This window comes from Chenopodium album, chromosome 7 (assembly GCF_948465745.1).
Source record: "Chenopodium album chromosome 7, dcCheAlbu1.1, whole genome shotgun sequence".
NCBI lineage: Eukaryota > Viridiplantae > Streptophyta > Magnoliopsida > Caryophyllales > Amaranthaceae > Chenopodium > Chenopodium album.
The window spans coordinates 26,169,102-26,184,459 of record NC_137840.1 but is presented as its reverse complement, the minus strand read 5'-3'; the positions used below and the strand labels follow the sequence as shown (position 1 = coordinate 26,184,459).

Sequence of the window (15,358 nt, the reverse complement as noted above, 5' to 3'; positions counted from 1 at the left end):
TGCTTGACTAGTTGATTTGGTTAGGAAATGTGTGATAGTTCCATAGTTCCTGGTATGTCAACGAATTTGAGTATTGATTTGCAACTACGAGTAGTGTTTCATGACTTATTATTATGCACATGAGGAGAACGAAGGTGTTCATTCTTTTAGGTAGCCTTTAGAGTATTAGATACATTTGTTCCCTTCTTGTTACCCATGTTGTTGCTTGTGCCCTTTTATTGTTTATTTAGCCACATTACAAGCCTATATGAGCCCCATTGGTTACTAGTCCCAAACTTGGCTTGGGGGAGCTATTAGTTGGTGAGGTGAGGGAGTTGTGGTGTGCACATTATTTGCACAATGTGGGAATAAAAGAAGAGTTATTGTTCTTTGATTTTTGATTGGAAAATATTGATATTGTGTTTCAAAGTTGAAATTTCCAATATGAGTTAAAAAGAAAAAAAGGAGCAAAAAAAAAAAAAAAAAAATTAATGCTCAAATGTTCTATTTGAAGGTTGTTCAAGAAAAAAAAAAAGAAAAAAATTTCAAGTTGAAAAAGAAAAAAAAAGAATGAGTTCAAAGTTTGTTTTTCACTCAAAGTTCTACATTATCATATTTTTATGAGTGATTATTGTAAGTGTTGGGATTGTTTATGATGATTGGAGTTGTATTTGGTGGTTTTTGTTGGAGTTGGTTATGTTGATGGAGATGTATTATCATCATTTATTTTGATCATGGGTTTATTAGGATTTGGCTCCCTTAATGCATAGCTTTTATCTCACATAATCCCAAATTTATCCTACCCTTTACCCTAGCCTTATATTACAAGCTTTAAAGACCTTCTGACCTTGTGCATAGAAGTTATGTAAATGTGAAAGTGTTGTTTATCAATGCAAGTTATGACTTGGCATATTTCGAGTCGACTAGTAGGTTGAGCGTACATTGTTTTTATACACACGAGAGTGTAAGTTGGGAGGGCATTGTTCACATTAAAGGGGTTGGTTGGAGAGCGTTCCAGTACATCGTTTACTCGCCACATAAATGAGAGTTGAGTGTGTGAGCACTAGTCTTGAATTCTATATGCTCTTGTGGTTTGCTCTACTTGACAATTGTTGGGGAGGAAGGGTGATTAGATGAATAAGATTGATTGATGTTGAAGCATGTTCATTAGATTTTCCTTGAATCGTTCGTGCTTGAGTTGATTATTGGGGTGAAGTATGTTTTATATGTTCATTGATGAGCTCTTTGCTTAGGGACAAGCAAAGGTTTGGCTTGGGGGAGTTTGATATGTCCATTTTATATAGTAATTTACCCCCGTCCCTTGGTCATAATTAGTAGTGTTTTTAGCTCTTTCGAGCCACTTTTATTACTAATTTGTGTTTTCTAGTGTTTTCGTAGTCTTTGTTGAGTTTTGTAGGAAATTGCGCCTTTAGAGCATTTTCTCGGGTTTTTCATGAAGCGACTACGGGAATTAGAAGTGCACGACCATCTTTGAAGCCCAAGGCCGGTTAGAGTCATCGAGCCGGTGATTAAGGGCTCGGTAATTGGGATCCCGAGGTATTTGGATCGAGTATTCAAGACCCGAAGAGGAAATCCGGATTGGGCCGAGATATCAAGCCCAATTGAAGTCCGAGCCTCAAAGTGAAGCAAGGGCCCGATCGGGCAAGGTCTAGCACGATCGGGCGCGGCATGCTTGGTGCTGTGCGTGGCTTATAGCGCGCCCGATCATGCGAGCGTCTAGCACGATCGGGCGATGCTGCTGAGAAGGAGCGCAAAGAAAAAGGCGGGCCCTATCGGGCGCGCGTTTTAAGGGACCTGATTAGTTTAGTTTTAATTTTTGTTGTAGGGAATGTTTAAGTACGAGATTTGTACGTAATTTTGTTTACCTTCTTTCTTAGACTTTCTCTCTCTATTTAGAATATTTCTTTCTCCTAAATTCTCTTTCAACTTTTGTTCTTAATTATTTTCATTAATCCAGATTTCTTTTTGGTAACAATTTCTTCTCTTTTAATTTCAGCTATTTTACTTACTTCTTTGATTATGCTTTTATTTATTTATTTGATTAGTTTAGTTATGATGATGCGTGAGTAGTTTTATTTCTAGGGTTTATGGGGATCTAATAAATGATATGAAGGGGTAATTTTGTGATTGTTAATTATCAATACTTGGTTGATTTCCTATTGATTGATTTAATGCTATGCAATTAGGTTTGGCCAGATTTAATTGTATGAGTTTAGCAATATTAATTCGAGATTCGATAGATGAGAATTGATGTTTAGGCTTAGTTTCAATAGGCGGATTAATTTATAAATGGTTAAGTCGAGATTCGACAGATGAGATTTAATACCGGTAAATTAACTCTGTGATTATAATACGTAGCGAAAGTCCTTTATAATCTGATTAACCAATGCTTGATGATTGCTTATTATGATTTGCCCTGGAATATTGTTTATTAGTGAACCTATGCCCTAGGCCTTTTAATATTTTACTTTCCCCCTACTTTATTTCTTTCGACCTTATTCTCCGTAGTTTAGATTTTATTCACAAAAATATTGGTTACTTAGATAATTTAGACTATAATAATTAATTAGGAATAGAAAGACTTGTTTCCCTGTGGAGTTCAACCCTACTTCCCTATCTACTTTAGTTAGAGGAATTAGGTAATTATTTTTTATTAGGGGATACGACTTTTCCCTGTCAAAATTGTTTATGAAAGAAGATTTGTATATGATACAATCAAAAGTTCGAAGATCCAATAATCCTAGGGATGCATAGCATCATGGAGTTGATTGATGTTCTTAATTTTGTGAGTTAATCAAATCGTTTGATGTTCTTGTAAAATTAAGAAAAGGTCTTTGTGTATACAAGATGTTTAGTGGGAGCTATGAAGTCTTCTTGGTCTAGTATAAAGAGAAATTATTCATTGCTTGAAGGGTCAAGTAATGGCTGATGCATTTTGTATGAAAAACCTTGAAGAGAATGATGAGTACATTTGGGATTCAAAATCTATAGAGATAGCTTTTGATGGATGTTTGAGTTTGGTTAAGAAGCTTATATTGATAAGATTCTTATAAGGTTCAACATTATATTGAAAGGAGTTTCAATCCCATGTAACATGGCACATTTCTTAATGATTCAATACTTTGAGAAAGGTTGATGAAACTAAGGTTTTAAGTGCTGATCCTTATGCAATTCGCAAAGGATGCATCGTGCATTCCATGGACTATACTCATCTATTTGATTCACGTGTTTTAAGAACAAGTGATGATAGATTTCAGTCAAATTCAATGTAACGTTGGAATACAAATTAGAAATTTCTAAGTTCCTTGTGAAAGGACGAAGGAAAATTCTTAGTGTATGGAGATGAAAATGATTATAAGATTTAGAATTTGCAAAATTCATGTTTATGAGAATGTCTCATGAACTCTACTTAGTAAACCCCTTCCATTTTCAAAGAATGAGAAACATGCTAATGAAAATTTATTTAGGCAAATGATGTAATTAGAAGTTGTAGTTGTTTTTGGAGAAAAACAAGTTACATATGTAATACATTTTTTTGCAGAATTATGTTTATCAATTGAACAAAGTTTCAATCTTATTTAATCGTGGTTTCAAGATTAAATAAAATGTTCAAAATAATTATGAATTGATGGGCTCATCAGGTTGATGACCTGTTGAATGATACCCCACAGGTGAACTAAATTCATATATTAATTAAGTTCCTAGTTCGAAATCATTAAATTGGACATAAATGATTTCAATTAATGGACTAGCATGTTAAGATTGATTGGATAGCGTAGTTTCATGGGCTATAGGAGCGTAGTGATGCTTGGTCAATAACATGGATATGCATGAATGATGCATGATCGAACTATAGACCTACTTTGAAGTTCAAGTATAGAGCTTCCGGATATATTAGTGGATTCCTTTGACATTAGTGGAACACTGATTCTATTCAATGGCTTATTTGATTGTGGTACATTCAAACGTCTGCCCGTAACTGGAGATTATAAAGGATGTTTACCAGTTACTTCAAAAGTTGAGTGGGAGCTTTGGTTGCCACAAGATTGAATTGAGTATACCTATTAAATAGGAATGTGTCTTGGCCCCTTGAAAAGGGAGAATTCAGAAAAATGCATGGTCGTGCTCAAATGCATTACATAGTAATCATTTGTTCTGTGAATCTCACTCAGTTTTTCAAGAAAAGATTTGTAGACTAATATGATCAGGACATGAGATGTAATCATATTATCAAATCGACACACATTGACTTAAGGAATTTGAATATTGTGCACTTGTCTCAGACAAGTGGGAGATTGAAGGAGTTCTGTCTTCGATAAGTGCAATTACTAGATATATTAAGGATCACTATTATGGAGATAATAAGTTCGTTCTCTTGGGGCGTCATCATCTATTGCTAGACTATGAGAGATGATCTTTAGACTAGTCAAATAGTCCAAAGCCTGCTAGAATTGATCCTATAAGGTCACACACAAGGGTATTGGGTTAAGCAAGTTAGAGGCCCATTAATGGGCCTCATGAGCAATTAACTAATCATGAAATGGATTGGGTTAGCATAGTTAGATTTGAATTAGGTTTTCAGCTTTTGACATGGGCTCTTATTTAGAGATGAGATCTATAAATAAGATCCAAGCCTAGGGTTGCATGCAAGTAGTCATAATTCACACATAGTGAATTTTGACATCAAGGCAACCAATCCCAAAACCCTAATTCCCTCTCTAATTCACGGCTCCCTCTCCTCCCTCTTTGGACTCACGGCCTGCCACCCTTGGTGGCTCGTGTGGTGGTTCGTGGTTGGTTCGTTGCTCATTCTTCTCCGTAGAAGGTCAATTTAAGGGTTCAATTGCAACTAACTAGCATTAGTGGAGGTTTAATCCGTGCTCGTGGACTAAGTAGAGGAATCACACGTGGGGTTCTTTATCTCCCATTGTTTTTGCTCGATCGCACGTGGAGTCACGCTTCAAAGGTAAGATTATATGTTCTTTATGTGTTATGCATTAGATCTTGGGATTAGGTACTGTATGAATATGATTCATACAATTTTAGGCTACTCGAAGTCTTGACTTTGCATCCCCTCTCTTTAGGCTTTAACTCATAATGCCCTCCCTCGATATGTGACTCAGCCTCTAGGTTGAAAGGTCTTTCCCAATGGTTGTAATGGATGGGAAAAAGGGTGAGGGTAGGCTAAAATTTAAAAATTTGGTGGTATCCCTAATAGTGAAGCAAAGAAGGCGCCTTTCTTAGAATCACAATCAAGTAATCACCAAACAAAAACAAACTAACACCCCAAAGCTTATTCAAAGTTATAATCACAATCATATAAACAAAAAGCGTAAATGTTTTCTCCTCCAAGCTTAAAGGAAGCATTATTGTTTTGAAAATTTCCCCTAATTTGATTACTCCAATTGCCCTTACCATGATTTTGGCCGAAATTTCGATTATGGTTACATAACCTTGGTTATGATCCCTATATCCTTGGCCGCGAATTTGATCATTATAACCATAGTTGTTATGGTTACCATGAAATTCTTGGGTTACTTGGTTCCTATAACTACTATTTTGGTTATAACTATCATAGCTCCCATGGTTGTGATAATTCCTATTCCCAACATCCTTTTGAACATTAAATCTAGGTCAAAAATCATTATTATCAACATAATTCACATGCTCATTCTCATTTCCATCATATTCATCACATCCATAAAAAGGAACATTGGGGCAATTAGAAGCATCATGATCATTCTTTCCACATAATCACAAACCAAACATTCTCTAATCATGTAACAAGAAGCAAAAAGAGGGTTAGAGTAAGAATATGTAACTCTCCCTTTAAACTAGGATGGAAGATTTTGTGCTTGTGAAGAAGCATTCTCAAGCTTAGCCTTGATAGAAACCACCTCCTTCCCTAAGTTCGAAAGTAGTGTGGACAAATTGTTAATGGTATTGATTTGATCGATCGAGCCACTTTTTCTTGTTGACTCTTTCTCACCCTCTTGCCAATTCATGTAGTGTCTCACTACATCATCTATCACATTCACAACTTCTTCTACCGTCTTGTTCATGATTCGGCCTCTGGCCCCGGCATCAAGACTTGACCTCCCTTGAGGACTCAAACCACCATAAAAATTTTGAATGATTTGGTAAGTCGGGATTCCATGGTGAGGACATTCTCTTTGATATTCTTTGTATCTCTCCCATTCTTCATAGAGGCTTTCACTAGACCTTTGATTTAAACCTTGAATCAAAGCTCTCATCTCCGCCGTTTTCTTTTGAGGGAAGAAATGCGAAAGAAATTCTTTTGTAACTTCGTCCCAGGTTCTTAAGGAACTAGGCTTCACTTCCTTTTCTAGCCACTCTTGAGCTCTTCCAATTAGAGAAAAGGGAAATAGTTTAAGCTTTATGAATTCTTGAGCAACCTCGTTCACCTTAATTGAGTTGTAACATTTCTCGAACTCCATAAGATGATTGAGGAGACTTTCATTTGTGCCTCCACTATATTGTCGCCTTTCAATCAAAGTTATCATTACCGACTTGATTTCAAAGTCACTTTCCGGGATTATTAATGGAGCAATTCCGCTCTCATACTTGTATGCACTCGGAGTGCCCAACTCCTTTAATGTAATTCTTGGGACTTCTCCCATGTTCACTTGCACACACAATCTCAAATGAAATTTTTAGTAGCACGGCTACAAATGTATCCTAAAAGATAAAAATCTTTTTGTGTTTTTGAATTAAAATGAAATAGACTCAACAAGGAACAGAAGTTGACTTATCTAGGGTTCATTATTATCGATTTTTATTTAATACTACCTCCTAGTATATGGTTATAATGTGGAAGCATAGAGGCTATGTTAGGAGAAGCCAATTGACCCCGGAAGGCGGCTAGATTGGATCCTTTACTTCGATATTCGAGCATGTTTAGTTCATAATTAATTCAATTTATATGCCTTTGTTTATGTTCAAGTGAATACTATACCTAAACCATTTCTCTTAGTGTTTTATTTAGACTTTATTTTAGTTATCTCCTATTCCAGACTAGCTTAATTGTCGATAACATTTGGTGGTGTTTATTCGTTCCCTGTGGTTCAACCCCTATGCTTGCCTTATACTCGAATTAGGTATGTTTAGGTTGTATAAATTTTATTTGATCTAGGGATAGACAATTGACGACGTGTTTTCATCTTTTGATAATTGTCTAGCTAACCTTTCTCTGATTTTGCAACGTTGTGAAGAGACTAATTTAGTTTTAAATTGGGAAAAGTACCATTTCATGGTACAAGAAGGTATAGTGTTTGGGCATAAAATTTTTGCAAAAGGAATTGAGGTAGATTGTGCGAAAATAGAAGTAATTGAAAAACTCCCACCTCCAATTAATGTTAAGGGAATTAGAAGTTTCTTAGGCCATGCGGGTTTTTATAGACGTTTCATTAAGGATTTTTCTAAGATTTATAAACCCTTATGTGATTTGTTAAATAAAGATGCTCCCTTTGATTTTAATTCTGAATGTTTGCATGCATTTAACAAATTAAAGCAAGAGTTAATTTCAGCACCTATTGTGATAGCTCCATATTGGAATTTTCCTTTTGAATTAATGTGTGATGCAAGTGATCATGCTCTTAGTGCTGTTTTAGGGCAGAGAAAAGATAAAAAGCTGCATGTAATTAATTATGCTAGTAAAATGCTTAGTGATGCTCAATTAAATTACACAACTACTGAAAAAGAAATTAAAAAGTAGATATGTTAAAGGTTGGATTATTTAAACCAAATTTTCCTTTTTTATAAGGGCAGAAGAAAAGCACATAGTCCATAAATGTATTTCATTTCATTTTATTTGTTAAGACTTTTGCATTAATAATCTTGACGTCTAAATTAAAATCCGGGCTATATATATATTTTTTACATGAGCTATATTGTTTCCTTTAAAATCATAGGTATATTTTGTTTTCGGGAAATTATCAATGTTACACCCAAGGTTCGGGCATTTATCAAGGGGTACACCTACTTAACTTTTGTTTATTAGCGGTACACCCATGGTTTCACACACTCATTTGCAGTAACCCTAACGTTAAACCAACGTTAATCCTAGGTTAATTTTAGTGTAGTTTAATTAAAATGGAATGACTAAATTTTCCCCTACCCCACACACATTAAATATCTCCCTCCAAACTCTAACTACCTAATTTAAAAATACCCTAATTTAGAAGATCATTCATCTTCTTCTTCCTTCTCACTCTCTGCCCTGTTTATTCTTCTGTGAGGTTCCCAAATTGACGCACATTTGGAACAAAATTGTTGAGAATTCTGCACTTCATTGTTGATCGTTAAAGGTAAGTGTTGATCTTAGCCTTTAAATTTCTGAATTTCGCTTAAAATTGTTTGGTTTTTGGTAGTATATGAACTTTTGTCTAAAGGGTTGAAATATGGTTTCCATGTACAATCGTTAGCCGATTATGGTTTAAATTATGCACATTATGCCTATGATTATGATTTGTTGATATTTTGTATTGATTGCATGCATAATTCGATTTGGGTGTGTTTGAGTTGATATTTCTAAGTTTGTTAGTGATATATCACCCTAGGTCAGATTATTTGTTATGTAGCGTTGCATGCTATGTTAAATTGAAACTTGAATTGAATGTAGTTTGTTGACCTAAATTTGCAGAATGGATGACACGATTGTGATTAGATAGATTTAAGTATAAGGCTCATAATGTTGATATTGAAGTAGATCCTGATCTTTACAATCTCATAGATTTAATGGTTGAGTTTTAAGATAGGTTATAGAAATAAGGTATAGTTATGTTGAACCCTAACTTTGCTTATGCATATAGAGGGAAATAAACGCTGCCTATTGATGATGATGGTGGTATGTTTAGGATGTTTATAACCTTCCCTGATGCTAACTTTTATGAGATTTATGTTGACACTACCTTAGACTCAACCTATATGAATGACTTAGTCTATGAGTTTAGGAGGAACAATATAGCTACTAAACAAGCTAATCAAGTACCTCCTCTAAATGAACCAGAACACCTTCACCTCTAAATGAACACAACGAGATTCTCTAAATGAACAACCTCTGAATGAACCACATCCTGACAAGCCTGTAAATGAACCAATGACCAAACTCAAACTTAAGATGATATTGAGATTGAAATATCAGTCCACCAATGATGTTAATGCTATAGAGATATTGCTATTGACCCCTTTATAGACGAGATGTTCCCTAGAGAGTTTAATTATGATCCAATTGTTACTGCTGCTGATATGTAAGAGAATCAGGGATATTGGTGTTGACATGTCTAGTAAGAAATACACTAAGGGTAGGAAGGCATTTGAGAAGGCATGTGCAAAAAGTGCAGCATCTAAGGGAAAAGGCAAGGGTAAGGTAAAGATACTTCTATTGCACCTAAGGGTAATGACAAGGGCAAGGGGAAGGGTAAGACTTCTGCTGCAGGTAAGGGAAAGGGTAAGGGCAGGGATAAGGGCAAAGGTGAGAATTCTAGTGCAGTTGTTAGCAATGCTCTTGGTAAAAAAATTCCACCCTCTCCACAATCATCACACACCATATTTAAAACTCTAGCTGTGAGAAGGAATCCCAGATTCAAAGTCCTAAAATCTAAACAAACCATTTCTTTACCTCAAACCACCTTGTTTGATAGGAAGATGCCTAAGACCCACAGCTTTGAGGAAGGGTATTTGGGAAAAACCTACCAAAAAGGGGAAGCTTGAGGAGGGAAGGAGTGTTAGTGTTGTGAGGAAAAAAGTGATCTTTGATGATTCTAGTAAGGGTTCTAGTAGTGATAATGCTGAGGGTTCTGCTGATGGAGGGTCTGAAAATGAAGATTCTAACAATGAACTCATCATTACTGATGACATTGAACTTAATGAAATAGAAGAACTAAGGAGAGTTCCACATGTTGAAGAAAATTAGGAGCCTGAAAATTGGCATGGCTTTATTGATTCTGATGATGAAGACAACTACTTCAACAAGCTATACAAAAATGGAGAAATGTAAGAAGAAAAAGATTTTGGGAAAATTCAGTAACCTTGGATGCTTTTCATTGATAAAGGTCATTTGAGAAAAACATTGAAGAACTATGATGTTCAAGAAGGGTTTGCCTTGAATGTTGTGTTTGCAGAAAATAGGAGGTACACAGTCACCTACTATGTTCAAATGTTGTGACTGAAGATTACATGCAAGAAAGTTCCCAAAAGGCGGAACATAGGCTATAAAGAAGATATGTCCTGATGTGCACACATGTTGGGGTTTGGAGACATACAACCTAATGTGCACTGTCAAGTGGGATGCATATAAAGTGATGGAGGACATCAAGGCTAATCTAGATATTCCTTAGAAACCTTTGAAGGAGCTGTTGTTTAAAACGTATAGCATATACATGAGGCAATCTTCTCTCTACAAATTAAAGAGGTATGTGAGAGATGTCCTATTTGGAGGGCACGATGAGTCTTACACTCACTTACCTTACATGTGATTGTTGGGGTTTGGTGAGTCCGACTCACCGCGGAAACAAACCCCGACCCAAGGAACCACTCGCAATAATTAAAATCATAAAGCATAAATGAATAATCACTAAGAAAAGATAACAAATCTTACTCTCAAAGCGAGCTTCGCCCAAAAACCGGGGCTCTTACTTGAAAGCTACGAGCACATCAAACGCCGCGCCTCCAACGGTATCCACCCACAAAAAGGCGAACACAACTTTAAGGTCTACTACCTAGGGGTTAGCGAGGTCCGACCAAAACCCGAGTGTTATATGAGTTTAAGAGTTTTTCCAATATTATGGAATGCTCTATTTAACTCCCACTCAAGCAAAGAATTCTCAAGTCATTCCATGACTATTTATAAGGAAGTATGCCTTGTGAATTTCACTCATCTTTCAATGTGGGACTTTTCACAAAAAGATCCCACATGGAAAGATTGGTGAATTCAACCCTTAGTTAAATAAACAAAGGAACAAGTGACAAGTGTCACATGGTTAGGTGTGGACCACTTTCTCACTTGGTCCCCAAGGCATTTCACATGCAATGTGAACTAACCATGTGTCACCCAACCTTGAGCCCCAAGTTGGGTTCGGTTGGCCCATTTTATTTTGGCCCGTGTCCATGACCCATCAACCCGGGTCCACGGCCATAGCCACATGTGTCGCCACCGTGGCGCGCCGCCACCATGGCGCTACAACGTGGCACGCTGCCAACGTGGCATGCTGCCACTTGGTGGCTGCCAACGTGGCTGCCACGTGTGCTGCCACATGGCGTTTTGCCATGTGTGCTGCCACGTGGCATGCTCCTATTGGGCATGTATTCTTAGCCTTTTGCGTGGCTAGGATTTTACTTATTACTTGATGCATTTTTTTGTCTCGCCAAATCCTAAATTTTGGCTTGACATTTGAGATTCTCCGACGCTCAGTTTCGACGCTCCAAGCTCGAAATTCCGACGTCTAAATGTTTAACACTCGGGCGACGAATTAATTTCTTCCGAATTAATTCTTCGAGTTGGTTCGTATATTTTGCTTGGGTGTGACCTGAAGGGTTCAGTCAAGATTAAGCTGTAATATTAATTATATTAATATTACTGATCGGAAGCGGCCTCCACCCAGGCATTCCGATCACTTGACCTTACTAAATATATTAGCTTTATAATAATTTTGAACCCGCTATCAGAATAATACACTTGTTCGAAAGACACTATTCCTTTCAATCTCCCACTTGTCCTTCCGGACAAGTGTGCATTTAGTGTATAGCCCTTATCCTATGTCTCTTCATGTCTCTTCATGAACTACAGAGTAAGATTACTAGTCATCTCTGTTACGTCTAGAAGTGTTTCTCGAAATCCGAGTTTGACTGTTAATAAGCAGATGATTTCTAAAATCCATCTGAGCACGGCCATGCATTTTTCACAGTCTCGCTCTTCGAGAGGCCTTGTAAACAATAAGACATGTTCCCTATTGTTAGTAGGGGGACATTTCCAGTCTTGTAATGTAGCTTCTCTTACTAAGAGGACTCACCCGCCCAATATCTCTCTTTATAATCCCCAGTTACGGCGAACGTTTGGCGGATACCAAAGCGGACCAGTACTCAAACAAGAGATCTCCCACTACTCATGGTCAAAGGAAAAGAGTTCCGATAGTAATAATGAGAAAATACTTATGACGATTTTTAAATCTCTTAAAGTATCCTCATAGGTCGATCCAGTATGGTTCTAAACCAATACCTGTGCAAATGATTTATATCCTCATAGCACAAGAAACGGTGCTACAAATCATACTACAGACTAATCTCTGATGGTCATCAATCGTCCACAAAATATGACCTTGATTAGGGATAATTTTGGATTAAAATATTCAATGTTCACTTAATAGGTGTTTCTTTATCCAAGCCATTGACTTGATACCCTATTTTGAATATTTATTAAAATCGAATGGACTCATTATTTAATTCTAAACCATAATTAAATAGTTTTGTGGAATATTTAGAAATATTTTATTCCACTATGAAACTTCACAATGTTTCATCTTATGATAAATGGTTTTTCCCAAATGTTTAAAGAGTAATACTCTTCATAAAACATTCATAGAAATCACACCCATATTTGATATGCTTGATTTCTTTCATGCAATTATGAATGTTGTCGTTCACTTATTGCATAGGTTTAGTTATAATTACTTTGCAAACCTTAGCATCTTCATTATCCACCATTTCCATAATAAGATGATAAAATTTTGAGAGTGTTAATGGATTACATGTGATTCAGGATTTATTGTCCAAGCAATGGCTCCCACTCATTTTCATGATTTGAGACCTTCTACTTGACAACCTACAATCATTAATGTTCAACAACGAACCTTTCCATTTAACATCTATCTTATTATTGCCTTTAAGGCAACATATATTTTAGTAGACTCCCCGATGATGTCTTGCTTGGGTTTTACTCCAAGCGACTCACAACAATTTGGGATACCCTAATCACTTGTGATCATGGAAATTTTCCTTAAATTCCCGCACATTATACATGGATGCATATCCATGTTACCATTCTCAAGCCACGACACTTCTTGCCTCGTGCTTATAAATGGCTTCCTTGCTAAGGATCTAATCCTTGTTAAGGTTTGTGCTTGCAACATCAAAACTCAAATTATATTTGTTTCCATGCGTCAAGAACTCATCCAACTACTTATCTAAGTTCTTTGGATGTTCTTGACTATAATCTAATGATCTAATACTTAGATTAATGTCGATTGGTATTATATACGTACTTCACATGCTCTAAGCATTTAAGTCATCTGACGATTCCATATTATAGCTTTACATGATGGATTTAATTCTAGAATTATTCTCAATTTTATTCCATCCATGTAACATTTAGCTCATACAGTTACACTGAGTCTTGCCAAATTGTTCGCTATATGATGTGGTTGAAAGTCTTCTACTAGAGTCCTTTCGTTTGACTTAGTACTTAGCCTAGCTTATACATAGGTCAAACATTTACTTAGCTTCATACATATGGGTCGAAAGCCTTTCAAAGTCTTTCATGTTTAACATGGTAATTTCTTTTACTCATTTAAACATTTAATTAAGTCTATACCATAGAACTTAATTCCCAACATGTACTAAGTATCGTCTTTAGCTCGGTCCATTGTCGAAAATACTTTCAAATCTAAACATTTAGCATTTGATGGTTGTTTCACAATAGAGTTCGTAAACTTCTTGTTGGACCATTACTTTTGCTCCCACTAAACTTCTTGTTCATCAGAATTTCTATGTTTCTCCATAAGTCAATCCTCTTATTAACTTTATGAGAAAACACGTTCCAATTCCTTCATGCAATGCTTCCTTTAATCCTATGACGGATTCCATGTGCTTGCTTTCAAATCTAGCATTATTTAGATTTTCAAAACCCTTAGACTATTCCATAGTCACTTCCAAAATCCTATTTTGGGTAGGCGGTTTTTGTATCTATTCTTCCATATTTCATATGCGCAATTTTGCTAGATCAATCACGAAAAGACTTGAGCATTCCGATTGGTGAATGGGATTTTACTAAAATCAACTCCTTGAAATTAATTATATCCTTTACAACCAATCTAGCTATGCATGCATATACATTTCCACATTTGTTAGTTTTCTCCTTGAAAACTTATTTGCAATCGATGGGTCTTTCACCTTTCATGCAAATTAATCAAGTTTCAAACATGATTTTCAAACATGGAATCTATTTCGGATTTTCATGGCTTTTAACCATTATTCGGAATTTGGATTTGTCGTAGCTATCTTACAAGACATTATTCCTTTACTATCTAATAGTAAATAGTATGCTTGTAAGTCTTAGGTTTGTTTCTAACTTAATAGAAAATTTATAGGATTCAATCCAAGCCTTTGGTGAATTCTATACCTATACGGGGCATCAAACACTGAGTTTTAAGGCGCTTTCAGAGCCCTTTTATTATGTTGATCTTACTCCAACATCTTTAATGTTTTGTGAGTAATGAATTCTCTTTTAAGGCACTTGTAAAGTCCTTTTTGAGTATTCTTGATCAAGCATTATCACGAAATCCTTTAAGGTCTTCCGAGATTCTCAGTTCTAGTTTGTTGCTAAGATCGATGGTCATCGAGTTCATTTTTCTCCCACTTGTCGTTTTGGAAACGTGTTACTTTCCAAAAAGACACTACTTAGAGCAACAAACAATTTTTGTTCTCAATTAGGATGTGGAGGTTTACCCGTAGTCTCACTTGAATGCTTACAAAGAGACATGTATATTGTCTTTGGGTAAAAGTTCGTTGTGAAACAAACAGTTAGCTCCTACTTGAGCTATCTTAGTCTTTATTGAGCCATTCAGCTCCCACTGAGTCACCTAGCTCCCACTGAGCCACTTTGCTCCCACTAAGCTAGTGAACTCCTACTGAGACTAAGAGCCTTAGACATATACTTGAAAAGACTTTTAGAAGTTATTTCTATCCATAACTGAATATGGCGTCCTTTCTTAGCTTCGACACATTGTTTAGTGTAACATTAGTCATTTGTGCAAATCTTTAAGAACTTTATAGGAAGGGTTGTGAACCATCATTGTTCGAGTCATTTTCAAATGACACCGAGGTCTCCATGATGACACACTATGTTCTTTGTGGAGTTATTTATGAAAATTTCCATTCATAACTTTGAGATAGTTACGCTTGGCTCAAGTAAACATCGCTCGATCTAATCTAGACGTTTTGATATCTTGCCAAGTCGATTATGTACTTCACCGAACTCTTGAGCTACTCAAGTCAAGTTTGTTCACATTTGATGAATAAAGCCATATCCTTTCAAATTCTTTGTGAAACGTTGAAGTAATTGAAT

At 36.1% G+C, this 15,358-nt stretch overlaps 1 non-coding gene across 1 annotated transcript; it reads left to right on the top strand.

Annotated features, from left to right (window-relative positions):
- Positions 1-6,150: 6,150 nt before the first annotated feature.
- LOC145641120 (small nucleolar RNA R71) lies at positions 6,151-6,257 on the top strand. Its single transcript, XR_014115186.1, has one exon. It is a non-coding gene; the product is annotated as a small nucleolar RNA R71 (small nucleolar RNA).
- The last annotated feature ends 9,101 nt before the right edge of the window (positions 6,258-15,358 follow it).